The sequence below is a fragment of the Schistocerca serialis genome, chromosome 11, assembly GCF_023864345.2.
Source record: "Schistocerca serialis cubense isolate TAMUIC-IGC-003099 chromosome 11, iqSchSeri2.2, whole genome shotgun sequence".
Lineage (NCBI taxonomy): Eukaryota > Metazoa > Arthropoda > Insecta > Orthoptera > Acrididae > Schistocerca > Schistocerca serialis.
In genome coordinates, this window is record NC_064648.1 from 191,377,216 (window position 1) to 191,393,830 (window position 16,615).

At 43.4% G+C, this 16,615-nt stretch overlaps 1 long non-coding RNA gene across 2 annotated transcripts in view; it reads right to left on the minus strand.

The window, feature by feature from the left end:
• The window catches only part of LOC126427075 (uncharacterized), a 117,614-nt gene that overhangs the window by 73,963 nt on the left and 27,036 nt on the right, over positions 1-16,615 (minus strand). The window contains exon 4 of one of the 2 annotated variants that reach the window (XR_007576521.1): positions 15,513-16,378. The exons of the other annotated variant lie outside the window; for it this stretch is intronic. This is a non-coding gene — a long non-coding RNA (uncharacterized LOC126427075). Of the gene's footprint in view, positions 1-15,512; positions 16,379-16,615 lie in introns of those variants that run through there. 2 annotated transcript variants of the gene reach the window in all.

Below are 16,615 nucleotides of genomic sequence, written 5' to 3' on the forward strand. Positions count from 1 at the left end.
ACACACACACACACACACACACACACACACACACACACACACACACACACACACACACACACAAAGATGATGTGACTTACCGAACGAAAATGCTGGCAGGTCGAAACACACACAAACAAACACAAACACACACACGAAATTCAAGCTTTTGCAACAAACTGTTGCTTCATCAGGAAAGAGGGAAGGAGAGGGAAAGACGAAAGGATGTGGGTTTTAAGGGAGAGGGTAAGGAGTCATTCCAATCCCGGGGGCTGAAAGACTTACCTTAGGGAGAAAAAAGGACAGGTATACACTCGCGCGCGCACACACACACACATATCGATCCGCACATACACAGACACAAGCAGACTGACATCTCTGCCCAACCTCTTTGCATTTACACACATTATATACTACACGGCAATCACACCAGTGTCCAGGGAAGTAGTATTTCCAACATCAACAGCAAAAGCAGTGCAAACATCAGCTGCAAATCTTCTGACAGCAGAAGTAGCACCTGGATCAATGTTGAGAACCACAGGGAACAGGAAGCCCTCACAAAAGGCCCAAAACTTTTTATTCCCAAAGGTAGGGAAAAACCAGTATAACAAGTAGAACAATAGATTCAAAGAAATTCAATTTAAAAATACTGCATCCAAATATTTAATGTGCATCCAACAAATCAGAAAATTGGAAGTGTTTTTACCTGCTGAAGTGCCCAACATTTTCATAATGACTGCGCACGGTTTGAAGGAGAATGAACTAAATGTCTTCAGTCTAATGGGATATAAAAATGTAGCATATTACTGCAGAACTGTACACAGAAGTGTGGGAGTAGCAATATATGTAGACAGCAAAGTAGAGGAATTGCACTCCCTGGAGGATAAACTACACAGAATTTTGCTTTGAGTAAAAATCTCGAGGAAAGGTGCCTTGTAATAGGAATATATCCACCACCTACTTCATGCACTGAAAGATTTTCACTGGAAATTGATATGCTACTGCTTAAACTCACGAATCAATACACTTATGTAATACTAGCTGGTGACAAATACACAGGGTGAGTCACCAAGTACTGCCACCTAGGATAACTCCTGAAAGATGACATTAGCCGAAAAGTTGGTGTAACAAATGTTGCACGGGTCAACGGGGGCAATTATATGATGTCGGTTTTTTGTTGCTAGGTGGGATCACGTCAGAGATATGAAGGTACACTGTTTTTTTCACCTCTTCAGGGATATTTGCACAAATGTGGCCATTAACCTTATGCTGAATATATTGAAGGGAATGGAGGCCTGTAATGGCCAGTGGTTACATTTTTGGCCATTGTGTTCCCATAAGTTGGTTACCCTGTCTCTAGTTCATTATCTCTGACTGTTACGGAGAGAGACGTGTGGCGACTATCGACTGAGTCACGTGTAATATCTGTTTCGCCAAGCTCTTTGCGGCATTCTGTTGCCGGGCGCGAAAGTTTACACACGTGGACAGAGAATCACGAATGTATCTACTGTATGTGTGTGCCTCTGATAAATAAAATAGTGTTTATTACATGTGGTATAGTGTGCACCATTGAATTCAGCAGTCTTACAACAGTAAAACCCATACTGGTGACCCCGAATTTTGTGCGCGAGTGCTACAACAAACTTTTGTACCGTCGAGCAGTACACAGTGGATCGCTTGCCGCCCATTACACCACACACGTGCCAACTAAGTTGACCAACGGATGCGTCGGCACAGTTTTCCAACTATCCACGTTGTGTTCGCAATAGTTCGACGCAGTTCCCGCACACACCTACCAGCAGTACTCGACAGGAGAGTGCTCCTGCATTCCCACAGCCACAAATGCTGGTATCAGGTACGAACAATAACTTACCGTTATCTTACGTGATTCGGCAGTCTTGTGCCAGTGTTCCGTAACAACACAACGCTTTTCGCGCACAAAACTGAATTCGAACATTTTACGTCGAGTACGAACTTTCCACGTGTTCCGAGTGCTCGACAGCGGCCGACAATGTGCTCGAACCCCTGTGACTGTGTGATAAGGAATACCACTCAGTCCACGATATGAAGATTGTAGCACTGCATTGATACCGACGGTCATCGCTTTGAACACCTTCTGTAAATGGACGTTCGTACCAACTTTGTGACCTTCATTGATCTCCAAAGACCTTACTGTTCCACACCATTGAATTTGTCTCGAAAGCCACTATCAGAAAATAAGTACCAAACTATAGCATTCCATTTGAAATGGCAAAGTTGACCTTCATATCTATGACAACTCCACCTAGCAACAAAAAACCAACATCATATTATGGCCCCCATTGCCCCAGGCAACTTTTGTCCCACAAACTTTTCAGCTCCTGTCATACTTTGAGTTGTTATGGTGGCAACAGTTAGTGACTCACCCTGTAGATATCCTTAAAGTCAGTGGCTACACAAGGAGTTTTCAAGGCATCGTAAGGACAGACACCCTCCAGTTTCATGTGACAAATCCATCAAGGCTTACAGACACATCTGGCACATTAATAGACCATGATCTGTCAAATATACCTACAGACAGGTTATTACTACTGTTGTTGCAGACCATTTTGGACAAACAATTTAACTGCGAGATCACATAAAAACAGAGGAAAAAGGAAGTGGCTGAATTTAGACAAACTAACCTTAGAAATCTGAGCAGGCTAGAATTTTTGCTAGAAGAATAGCGTGGTACGATGTGTACATAGAACAGAGTGCAAAAAAGAGCTGGGAATCTTGAATTACGACACTACATAGGGACAGATTGTCCTAAAATATACAGAACTACTAGGGTTACACCACACAAAAAAAATGTTTACTACAAAAATTAAAAAGCAAGAGATGAACTGATTTAACTCTTTGAAACATATCAGAAAGGAAAATGTCAGGTCAGTCTTGAGGCTTACAAGTATAGAAGGAAGCATACACTGGGATGATAAGAGAAGCAAAGGCAAGCCACAAAAAATCTAAAATACAATCTAACATCTCTAAAACAGTCTGCAAGTACATTAATGGAAACAGAAAAGAATCGGATGCCTTGAAAAATACAAATATAGTTGACAAGAGAAGGGAAATAAGTGACCTATCCACAAATAGTGTGCAATATTTTCAACCAGCACTATATAGCTATACTGGAGAAACTTCTAAAACAAAACATATCAGCATCAAAAAGATTGGGAAGTCCTAAAAATGTGGCTGAGAGTTGATATGTCCTTCCTACAGATGAACCTTGAAAAATTGTAGCACTAAAAAATAAAAATACAGGACTTGTGGATGGCATTTCAGAAAAAACAGTCACACACTGTGCTAGATATGTTGCTAAACCTATAGCATTCCTGATACATTTAGTAATAAAGCAACGAGTATTCCCAAAGTGTTTGAAGTAAGGATGTGCCAGTTTTCAAAGGAGGGGATATAAGAGACCGTGGAAACGGTCGGCCAATAACCGTCACACCTGTTTTGTCTAAATGGTAAAAGCAGTGATTACAGATGACAAACTTTGTAAAACACATCAGTGAGGCAATGGATCATCAAAAGAAAGTATCTAGTGTCTATTTAGACCGTTCAAAAGCCTTTGATTGTGTCTGCCATTAAACTCCTACAGAATCTGGACTGCTATGGCACAAGAGAGAAAGCTGCTGGAAACAGACAACAGTGTACTGAAATAAAATAAAAATCTGGAAATACAGAGAGAAATGTTTACTCTGATTTTCTGCAGGTAAATTGTGCAGTAGGTCAGGATTCAGTACTACAATCTCTGCTCTATCTTTATATCAATGATATGCCCACTGCTGTAAATAAAGTGATCATGCATGCCAATGACAACTTCACTAGTACGTAGTGACTCCGTGAAGGAGTTGGAAAAAAGAGCCAGTAAAAACTTACAAATGGCAGAAGGGTATTTTACAGATACTGACTTATTGGTCAACAGGAAGACGACTATGTTTACAAATTTTGAAACAAACAAAACCAACAGATCAGAGGAATTTACAGAGTGTATTGGGGTGTACACTTAGAATCAGTGGACTGTAACAGTTTTCTGGGTGTAGATGTGGACAAATGTCTCATGTGGAAACCACACTGACAGGATCTGTTCCAAAATAAGTACAAATATATTTGTAATGAAAAAAAAATTGCTGTACAGTGGACACAGAAACCTTGCTTAATATGTACTATGGACTTTCCTTCCCACACATATTTTACTGTACCCCAACACGAGGTGATGCAGCAGATGTCCATGAATAAAAAAATCCTAAAGCTTCAAAAGAAAGCCATTACATGCACAGCTCAACTAATGCCTCGAGAATCCTGCAAAAACAAATTTGAGGAATTTAAAATATTAACTGTACCAAGTCTGTACATATATGAGAGAATACTTCTAATGGTAAAGTGTACAGCACCTCTAAACAGAGAGACTACCACCTAGTATCAAGAGCATCAAGCAACTAAGCATGTTCAAAAGAAAACTCAAGGGACACCTCATCTCTGGATGCTGGTATAAGGTGAAACAGTACTTGCTGACAAATCAATAGGACAAATGTTATTTGGAATTAATCTCATGTAGTTCGTGAACGAACTAGTTCGAGAGAGCATTCCCACAGGCGAAGTACACGAAACAGTTCACGGATAACCTAGCTCCTTAGTTCGTTTGCTCTTTTCCGAAGACCGACGGACAACAGCGAGACGGAGAGAAAGCCCGCAGTTGGCTTTAAAAAAAAAAATCACGTGCTTAGAAATCAAGAATAAAGTTGGTAGAGTGCAGTTACCTCAGAGGGAGAATCGAGATATTTTAGTGGCTGATCCTACTGCTAGTGACCCTTTGGCGTCTTATTCTAGTAGCAGCAGTAATGAAAATAAAAAAAAGACTATATGGGACGAGTATCACCAAGAAATAAGAAAAATCACTAGACCAGATAACCAACTTGCTGCCGGTATTCGCGAACTCTATAAATACCTCAACGAAGAGTATTTAGATCGAAAAGAAGATCCGCTCGAGTGGTGGCACGAGCGTCTTCAGTTACATCCTCATGTACATGCATGTGTGTTAAAGAGATTTTGCATAGTAGAGACATTAGTGCCCTGTGAACGCGTTTTTTCTGTTACGGAAAAAATCCTTAATGAACGAATAACATTATCAATGAACAAAGTTTCCAAATTAATGTTTTTACATAATAATATGTACATTTTTGTAATATTTCACTTGAAAATTAGAAGACTGATTATTTAAAGAATGATAATGCAAAGCACAAAATGTATGCTTTAGAATACAATCTCACTCAGTCGGTCATAGTTATTTTTTCTATGTCTAATTGTTCGGTAGCAAATTACAAGTGTTAGTGTTTCTTCTGTTAATGATGAAAGTATTATTGCTTGTGCCATATAGTACTTAACCTGTAGCTAAAGTAGAAATATTTTTGTTGGTTATTTCCAAAACTTTAAAAAAGTCTATTTATGAAAGTGTATTTTTATTTAAAAAAAGCACAGAATTTGAAATAGACACAGGAGTACGACATAGAACTAGACTGTTTAGCATTTGCTGATGACGTGGCACTGATTGCACAAGACATTACCGATGCACAGAAACGGCTAGAATTATTACAAGAAAAGGCAGCTAAAATAGGATTACAAATTTCATTTGAAAAAACAAAATTTCAGACTGACATCAAAGATGCGCCCTCTGATCTCAAAATTGGTAATAACTACATCTCTCGAGTAAAAGAATTTAAATATTTAGGTGAATGGATTGCAGAAAATTGTAATGAAAAGAAATCTGTCAGATCAAGAGTCCAGAAAATGGAGACGGCGTTTCAGTTAACAAAAAACACCTACAACAAAAAGTCTCATGGAACTGCAAAATACGACACTATACAACAGTAATTAGACCCGAAGCTCTCTACGCATTTGAGACACTAAACTTTCAACACAGAATACTAAAAGAGGAATTAGAAGTGAAAGAACGTGCGATAATGAGGAAAATCCTAGGACCAAGAACTAAAGATGGGGTACATTATCCAAAACCCAATGCAGAAATATATAAAAATATCTCCAAAATAACAGACACAAAGCACATGAGAAGAATCCAATTCATGGGGCACTTAGAAAGAATGGACTCAAACAGGTTAATGCACAAAATCCATACATTTTTAAAGAACAAAACTACAAGACCGAACTGGTACAAACAGACGGAAAAAGACCTCAGATATTTAGGGTCTCCAAATCTACATGATAGAAATGAAATCAGAAAAATCACAAACACACAGGGTTTTGAGGAAGAAGAGAGAAAAACCTAACTGACATACATGGTCTACACAACGAAAGCTAGCCCATTCGTTGTTTATGAAGGAATACTGGGCTAAAAGAAAGGCCAACAAATGTTGATTACGCGTGGTCCTAAGTGATCCATCCGCGAAGAAGAAGAAGAAGAAGAAGAAGAAGATTAAAAAAAAGCATTTAGCATATTCTGTAAGTAATATTCCTACACTGAACTAATAAATAAATAAATATTTTTTAAAATTAAAATACTACAAGTGCACTGTACATAAAGTAAAGTGGTTTACTACCCCATTTTACCCATTTGTATAAATAACTAGTTTATTTGCCCTTCCTAAGTCTAATTACTCGACATAAAACTGTGATAATACAGGCATTGGTACCACTGGTCATTATTTAAAAGACCAGCATAACAAATAAAAGAGCGTGTGCAGTAGCGGTACCAAAGCGAGTGAACTGTCTTTCCGGAAATCGAGATGGGAGCTAACGAACTAAAAGAGCGACCTAGTTCGCAACAGAACCGTGAGCTAAACTGAACATTCCCAGTCGCGAACTGTTATGCGCAAAAATGTCTAATTTTCCTGAAAGAAGGAAAAAGAAAACTAAGTGTAGTGCTGAAAATACAGAATAAAACGTGCAGACTAAGACTCAGAATTGCAATAATGTATAAATGTCCTAATTTTACTATGCAGTGTGTTTAACATAGATGAAGTAAAAGAGTCTTCAGTTCTTCTACACATATTATTATTCGGGACCTGAGGACTGACCTTGTGGCCGTAAGACCCATCGAAGGGCAACCTAAGTGTCGGAACCAGGTCCGAGCGCTGGCCACGCTACGCGGATAGGGGAACGCCTCCCGTAATAGGAGGTAGCTGCCGAATGTATGTCAATAGGTAGCTCCGGACCGAGGCCCCGTGGGCTTCTCTGGGGGCCCTCTGTAGTGGAGGGTTGCTGCTGAATATACTGAACAGGCAGTGCCACGCAGGATCTACAGGCCGACCTCGTAGTAAGTCCCCTTTTCTGCCGTCGGGGGGCAGACAAGAGTTGGAACCAGGTCCGGTCTCATATGGTGGGAGACCGTCACGAATATGTTGAATAAGAGACTGTTATGGGGCCCTCTGTAGTGGAGGGTTGCTACCGAATATGCCGAACAGGTGATGCCAGACCAGTCCACGGTTGAAGGGTTGTTGGCCAGGGCCATCGTTAGAGGAGTCGGGCCACGTTCTTTAACGTGGGAATCACTAGTAACAGAGAGCCATTTGGCCACGATGTTACCCTGTCAACTGCATGGCAACGACCCTTAGAACTGTCACGTTTCTACCCGATCCCTAGCTCACACGAGTTAGGTCGTAAAGGGCGAGACTGGCAGATCGTCAATGCAGTAGAGGATCGCGTCGGCGACCTCGGCGGAAACCCGTCACGCGCTGCAAGAGGAGTCTCGCTAACACGAGTAGCGTGGTGGTAAAAGACCATGCGAACAAGCGGTAAACGCTGGGATAGCCGTCTGAGGTGTCGGTTCACGTGGTGGCATGAACTAGTATCCGAACTCTGTTTGGTAACGGCGATGTCCCTTGGCAGACCACACGGCGTTTACTCACAAAACTGCCGGAAGCTACCCAATCCCGCGCCTCAATAGGTAGAACCCACGGGCAACGGGCACTTTCTGGTATGCAGGAGATGTGTGGTAGAGGATTGCGCAAGCGACCTCTGACAGTAACTCGTCAATGTGACAAGAGAAATCTTGTTAAAACGAGTACCCCTTTAAAGGGAGCCATGGGGTAGCTGCTGGGGTAGTAGTCAGAGGTGTCGGTTCACGCGTGAACTAGTATCCAAGTTCTCCTGCGGGAGATACGATGAGCCCCTTGGCAGACCGCACAGCAGTTACCCATAAAACTGCCTGTTTTCTACCTTATCCCTGGTTATCGCCTTTTTCCAGGTCAACGGGCGACTCAGGCAGTATAAGATGTGCGGTAGAGGACCCGAATTAAAATGTCCTCGGCGGTTACTCGTCTAACGTGGCGGGACTAAATGCCAACACGAGTAGTAATTATTATTATTATTATTATTATTATTATTATTATTATTATTATTATTATTAGCAGTATGTCAGAAAACAACAACAATTAGGTTGTAGACTTTCCCTATGTGTGCTAGACTGCTGTGTAAATGAACACAGGCTATCATATATCACTAAACAAAAATATTATCAGTAAACGTTACTACAGAATTATTTCATGGAACAAATGACAAATTTGCAAGAAATTTGTTTCTTTCTGTATAAATTTGCAACATAACACACCTAAAATCATTGTAAAACTGATCAGAAAAAATATAAAAAATGGGAGACCTAATCATTTCTGAGAGTGAAGTGATTATGATCATCATAGTTTTAGCAGTGGTGATGGCTTGCCTTTGTCTTCGCTTGCCACTAATACATGGAGTAAAATTTATTGTGGTAGTACAAAGTGTCCCAACTTCAATGTTTATGTTGGTGTAATGGGCAAATTGGAAGATGAAGGTAGCAACATGGCACAGCATAATTTGCTTTCTGTTTTTCGGTTATGATTTGATTGAACATTTAACACTTCAAACTAACTTGCATGCTACCTAAAAAGCCACACGTGTAACCAAAAACAAAGTGTTTTTCTAGCAAATAATATTGTAGTGGGAATAAAATGCCCCCTTAGTTACTGTGACACTTGGTCTTGCTGTAAAGAGTTGAGGGACAACTGTACAAGTTCACTCATGCCCCTAAAAAGTTTTGGAGGGCTACTAACACACATCCATTTCAACAACGATAACATGACGCCACGAAGAGAGTCTACAAATTATGGTATACTTTTATAAAGTAAGAGCTACGTTTGACCACATCAAGCAGTTGACGAATGCAAGGCAACATTCAAAGGTAGTATTATTTATAAATAATACGTGCCCAAAAAACCCACCAGAAGCGCATTTACAGTAAGGCTTCAGGCCGATGAATAGTTTGTGATTTTTAAGTGTACACTGCAAAAATAGATAGAGCTGAGGATAATTTAGGGCAAAGAGCTGTACCTGACTTGTGCTAGGGTCTGGAAACGGAAGGTTACCACACGATTTCTGACAACTGCCTTACAAGTTTGCCACTAGCAGAAAGCTGAAACAACATGGGATACACAGTTGTGGTACCTTCATGTGTGACCACAAAGGTTTGGCACAAATGAAGCACGAAGAACTCAGTAGAACGGAATCTAATTGGCCAGTAAGGAATGATGGAATATCCTGTATAAGAACGGAAGGACAATTTTTTAACTACGATCAATTCTTCAGATGACGTTTCTGTCGTGAACAGAAACGAGACTGACGGCAGCATGAAGCAAATTTCTTATCCTGACACAGCTAACACATATCGTGCAAATACAGAATGCACTGAAAGCTGACACCGTTCTATACAACTGACAGAAAATCGTGAAGGCCGCGATTAATATTTGTTTCTGTATTTTGTCCATTTATCAGTTGCGATGTATACCGGTATGAGATTATGACTAGGAATTTAGAGTTAATGTTTTAACTGGTTAAATAAGTACTAGAAATGTGACAGGTTTACCACGTAATACACCACACCCCGACAGATTCAAACGACAGGTGCCGACAGAAAAGAAAAAGTCAGAAGCGAGACACACACACAAGGCTGTGACGTACGTTTTCTACTCACCGTGTATATCTCTAAGATTTGCCACAGTGGTTTCACACGTAGCCAACCTCCAATATTCATTCGAATGTGTAAGAATGTAATAAATTCAAATGTTTATTTCCTTACTCTGTATCTGATTAAATTTAATAAAATTCCACCTGAAATTCAGCAGTTTGATGTTACGTTCCATAAAATGATTACCAGATACGGCAAGGTAAGAGCACCGCTTGTCATTAACAGCCCCGCCTTCGCACTCGTGCGGCTGCAGACCGGTGCATCACAATTTGCCAGAGACTGTGACCACATACTGGACACTGAGGTTGTCGTCAGGCACCATCTCCTCCGTGAAGTGTACACGGGCGAGCTGCCGCAGGGGAAGGGAAGTGGGAGTGGGCAAAACTACTGCCAGCTGCAGACAATTGTGAGCTCCCTCTCCACAAGGAGGCTCGTCAAGACTAATCGGTCCGGGGTTCGACACCGGAGGACGTGGCAGACCGTGCAGTGCCGGCCTCACGGCACGCGTACTCTCGCCTGACGGACACCGCCGTCGAGCCGATCTCCCGGGGGCTCCCCGGACGTCTGGAGAACGGAAGACTGACGAGACGGGGCGGCTAGCTGCCCACAGCCGACGGCACTAGTTTCGCAGTCAGTCGAAGAAAAAGAATCGAGTTTGCATAAAATTCACACTTTCGAAGTAACGGTTTGAGACGACCCTCAAGTTTCCTTCCATCCGTAATGCAGTAATGTAAATCTCACACGGTCCACAATCGGCACCGTCAATACACGTGTATTTTGTCGACAGACACACTCCGTAAATGATTTCTTCTTTGAAGGTATTTTGAAATTTTCATATCCTCGTGCAATATTTTTGAAGTCAGTCTCGTGATTTACAATCTATAGTGCTGATGACTTAATGCAGATATGGGATAGACATGTAGAGAGAGAGACTATCAGTTCCACCGACAAAATCCGAACGTGAAGCATTGTGCTTCCTTCTAGAGACACTAATATTCCTAAACTGACTAACGTCGCCACTAGGTATATCTCGCACATGCACTGTTTTTATGTTTGTACAGGGTGGCGCAGGGGAACGGGAAATTTTGAACGTTACAGTTGGCAGCACTGTAGCACCGGCAGATGTTCGAAACTTTCGACAACTGATGTGAACGCATTGCCATTTAGTAATCGTGGAGAACTGGACTGGTGCGGAACGTGCAGTAGCTGTGAGGGCGTTTTACAAAAATGGTGATGGTTCGACTGCCGCACAGAGAACATTCGGACAGCATTGCCAGCTCGGACGTCACAGACGCGTCCCATCTGCGCATGCGATTACAACGTGGGTGTGTAATTTTGAAGAAACAGGATCTGCCTTGAAAAGAAACCTCCAGGTGGCATTCCGACGGTACGTACCCCAGAGAACATTGCAGCTGCTAGGGCTGCAATCGAGAGAAGTCCTCGCCACTCCGTTCGACAGCACGCATCTTCGCTAGGGATTAAGCGATGAAGCTTACGGAGAATACTGCACGAATTAGACTTCCATCCCTATAAGTTTCAGATTGCGCAACACTTACACGAACACATGTGGAGTTTAGTAGCCAGATATTGGCTAAAATCAACGAGGACGCGAATTTCCTTGGTAACTTATGGATATCAGACGAAGCCCATTTCCACCTGAACGGATTCGTGAACAAACAGAATTTTCGTTATCGGGCACAGGACAATCTTTGTGAGTTTCAACAGCGACCACTACATAGCGCCAAGGTCACAATACAGTGTGCTGAATCATGTCACGGTGTTATCGGCCCTTATTTTTTTGAACGTGAGGATGGTAGTGCAGTGACAGTAACATCCGCTCGATATGCTGAAATGCTTCAAACATTCATTACACCGAGACTGTACGAGCTTAATCTTAACGTCGAAAACGTGTGGTTTCAGCAGGACAGAGCCACGTCACCCACTGCTCGACAATAGATGGCAGCAGTTCGTCAATTGTTTGGAAGACGCATTATTTCACGTAACGGTGACATTGCACGGCCTGCGAGATCCCTTCTTCCTGTGGGGATATCTTAAAGGCGAGGTGTACCGTACACGTCCTGCAACAATCCATGAACTGAAGGAGAACATTGAAAATGAAATCACTGCCACTCCCCAAGATTTCCTACACCGCGCATTGCAGAGTTTTCGTAACAGGCTGTTAGAGTGTGAACACCGAATGGGAGCACATCTTTCCGATGTCACCTTTAAAAAGTAAAGAGACACTTTTGGACATTTTGATTGTTAAGACATACTGAATAATGGCATACTGAATACGTTCACTTTCGTTAATAAACTACTAGTTTTATGAATTTATTCATGGAAATGACGTTATTTCCCCCCCTCCCCCCTGGGGGGGGGGGGGGGGGGTGCACCAAAGTGTTATCCACCTTTGCGATTGTGGCCAGTACAATGAACAGCTTTCCCTGGTCTGCAACCAGACAGTGGAACCCGGTACAGTGATGGTGACTTGTCCCATGTAACACAGTTCTGTCATACGATGCTGCAGATAAAACCCTGGTGCTAGGCCAGCAACATAGATCAGAAAACGCGTGATTGGCATATCAGAGAGTGAACGTCAGACACAAAGCTGAGGAGAGTGTTTTTAGTAGTAGGGGCGAGTTATTTTGCGACTGACCTCAGACGTGATGCGCTATTTTTGACGAGATTCTCCAGTTGGGGGCGGCAGGGGGGGGGGGGGGGGGGGAGCAGTTGCTGTTGGGCCGCAGTGTTCTTTAATTTGGTAACTGCACTGTCAGGTGGGAATGAGATGACTATTTACGACTAAAGGCACCGAACAGCCAGGCCGTCAGTGCTCTCGTGTTAATGATGTACCGACGAGCACAGAGAACAATCTTATTTCAAAAAACGGCAATAAAATGGAAAACCGAGTTGCATTCCCCTTCGAGAACTGTAAGGCAACCACAATAATGTGAGCTGCAGGAAAGCCCGTAGTAAAATCCCGACGAGATGCTGCACGACAACTAGATGAAATAGTGGATGAAGTACCAGTAAAGACATCATTAACAAGGAGTCAGGTGTGTGTCGCTAGGTGACTACTTATAAATAATCAGTGACCGAGCCACTCGGTGACACGTTAAAATCTGACATTCTATATTTGGGAAAAATTTCCGGAAATCAGACAAAATCTTAAAACACAAACATTACTCGCCTCATTATCAGTTACAATAGAGGGCAAGTCCTACGGGAGAGCCAGATAGACACTCCTATCGACATATAACACACACTCAAAATACCTCATGCTGATGTCTGTGTCCCACATCTGTGACAAGCTGGGGGCACTCTTGCATCTTGAAAAGAAGCCACGTGTCAATGTAGAATGTTCCACTACGAGCTGTATAACGGTTACTCCTTCAGACCCTCCCAGGTGGAAGGAAGTAACCCAAGGACACACTGAACGTTTTACAGAACGTAGTTCATTACTCCTCACTTTCAACAACTGAAAGTCCTGCCGACATGTGGCCTTCCCGGTCAGAAATGGGGGGACAGCGTACACGGGGGGGGGGGGGGGGGGGGGGAATCTACAGGGAGCGAGAGTCTGAAGGGAGCGAGCCTCCTCGGCAGCCGCAGTGGTGAGTTCGTTTCCTCCAATCCCTACGTTCGGGGAAACGGGCAGAAAATGGTCCCCTCGTCTCGCCTTTAAGGTGAAGGGGAGCATCCAGCACTTCTTGCAGTGTAGAACAGAATACCAAAATTTCGAAGACTAGCCATTCCGTACCGGCGGTGGCCACATCGGGGACTAGGCATCGAGTCGTGGCAGAGCACGCAATGCCTCCGAATTGGGTCACGGTCAATTCCACGTGGGACCTGTCAGTTCGAGTCGGGACGTAAACTGCGGCACCTCAGAGTTTTGACCGAATGCCGTCCACAGAGGGCCCGTTTGTCAGCAGATGACGGCACGGAACACCACAGTTGCAAATGCGGCGAGCATTTTAAGCGGCACTGTGGAATTACACGCTACTGCCCGTCTCGAGATCGACAGTCACGTGTCGTATGCAAATTTCTGAGGTTCCACACCGAGCTTTCTATCACTACTTTGTCTGTAATTGCGATTTTACTAGGGGGCACAGTAACTGGAATTTTTATTTTGCATTTTATTGAACCCTACATTTACAGTATTTTAGTCCCCTTCAAAGTATCATCCGTGTGCAACGGTACACTTAGCCCGATGCTTTCGCCACTGCCGGAAACAGTTCTGGAACTCTCGTGGCAGGATACTGTTCGAAGCCGTCAGTGCGTTTTCTTTGACGTCATCTACATCACCAATTCAGTTTCCTTTTGGACTTCGCTTCGTCCGTGAAAATAAAAAAAAGTCCGACAGAGTGAGATTGGGTGAGAGGGTGGACGAGGGACAAGCACCGTGTCACGTTTTGCCACAGACTGTCGGCCTGTCGGAGCTGTGACAGCTGGAGCATTGTCTCGCTGGAGCAACCAGTTCCCATTTTTCCCCAGTTCTGGCCATATTCACTGCACACACCTTCGAATCTTCCTAACACATCCTCATAAAAATATCGGCTCACAAACTGTCTGGAACAACACACTCCCTGTAAACAATTCCATTCATATCAAAAACATAGATAAACACTGTTTTCATGTCAGACGGCACTCGACGTGCTTTCTCGGGCCGTGGCAATGTTCGAGTTTTCCACTGGCTCCGCACTCGCTTTTACTCCTCGACTCCAGATTGTACCCGTAGTACTGACTCTCATCCGGCAGTTGGACAGTTTTGCATTTCACTCTTCGAACCGTGGCAAACATTAACGTGGTTTTCTGTTCGGTCACCTGCGAGTGAGCGAGGAACAAATTTTGCAGACTCAGTCTCGTGTGCAAATCTTCAGTTAAGATTTACTGGACTGTGCTCCGTGACACTTTTCTTTCTTGAGAAATTTGGTCAATGGTCCTCTGAGAATTGCTAGTTTGATTGATTGTGGCAATCGTTTTCATCATTTCTTGATGTCTAAGTACAACCACAGTGTGGCACTTTTCAGTCGATGTTTTGCGAGATCTGAAATAAGAGAACCACTCTTAGCCCTGCGATTTCTCCAAAGCATCGTCACTAAAGGCTTGCCGAAGCATCCCAATAGTCTCTGCTGCAGTTTTCCCCGACAGGAAACAAAATTTCATGCAGACTCTCTGCTCGTTGTCAACCGTGTCATTAAATGCCAAGGGAAGCGAACAGAAACACTAACAACAGAGCACAACAAACAAACCACTGAACTCCAACTGATGCCAGCTTCCTGAGCCACGTGGAATACCCCTAACCAACACCACCTAGTACCACAACACGTAACAACAAAGCGTGCACATCCAACTGCAGCATTCCAGGTATTTTTTGATCCCATCTCAAAGTTTGAGTTTTCACTGTGGTTTATCAGTGTGTAAATTCACAGGTGAACCAGTAACACCGCTATACACTCAGTCATTAAACAGAATTTCAACACCAACAGACTTGTTAACAGTTTTGACAATCAATTTTTGTACGTGAAGTTAATAGATGGTTTTAGTGAATACATTTACATGTTGAAATGAAAATTTGTTTTACTCAGATATCTTCAATCATATTAAATAATATGCAAATCCCCGCTTAAGGATCTACGCCCGAGGCCACAGTTCAATTTGAAATTCCGCACATTAAAATTACAGGATATGCCTCAAATACGTGGCCTGCCAAAAATTAGTTTTCTGGGTTAGCAAAGGTAACCCTGAACAGGGGATTTTGTAGGGTGCTTCCCAAGTCAGATGTAATGTGGAACACCACCCTCTGACATTACTTTCAGTTCTACAAATGTTGTCAAGTAATTCTGTGTAGCCTCAAAATCTCCTTCCCCATACTGGACCAAGTTGTCAAGTCTTACACGCTGCTCACGCAACTGGGTTTTTAGCACGTAATTGGCACGGTTATAAAGACTTTCAGATTTTCCACTGCGGCAACACATTTCCGTGGAAAATAATACGGCAAAGGAGCAAGACATCGAGAAGCAGATTCAAAATGCACAGGGAACGGAGACGCGGCCAAAGTCCTCGAGGTCTCTGCCAGGGGAACAGACGCGAGCAACCGGCGCGAATGCGGCTACACTCCACCGCACTGTACAGCGGAATTCTGCCGCAGTCGGGGGCCGATGTCAACATGCAGAACAAGTGGCAGCAGGGCAGCCTCCACATAGCGGCAGGATACAGCAGGCAGGGCGCCGCAAATCTCCTGCCGGTCCCCAGAGTGAACAGAGATGTGAGGGACAGCGAGAGGCAGGCAGTTCTGCAGACCGCTGCGGCGCGTGGTGAAGCGGCCGCGGTGGGAGTGACGCTGCGGGTGGGTGTGGTCGAGTCCGCGGCCGCCGGTGACTGCTGCTGCTGCTGCTGCTGAAGACCTCTCCAGCTCGCCATAGCCTACAACAGGAAGGTAGTAATTGACACTCTGAGGGGGATTCATGCCATGTAACGCAGGCCTGTGATACGATGCTGTAAGTAAAACAAAAGACTGGTATGCCACACATCAAGTGCCACCAAATTACTGAAATATGCATCCACTCCTCTTCCCCCCCTTCCACACCCACCCTTTCTCCTCCTCATACTGTCTTCCTTCCACACGTGATACTTCCTGAACTACTGCCTTTGACTTTGTTC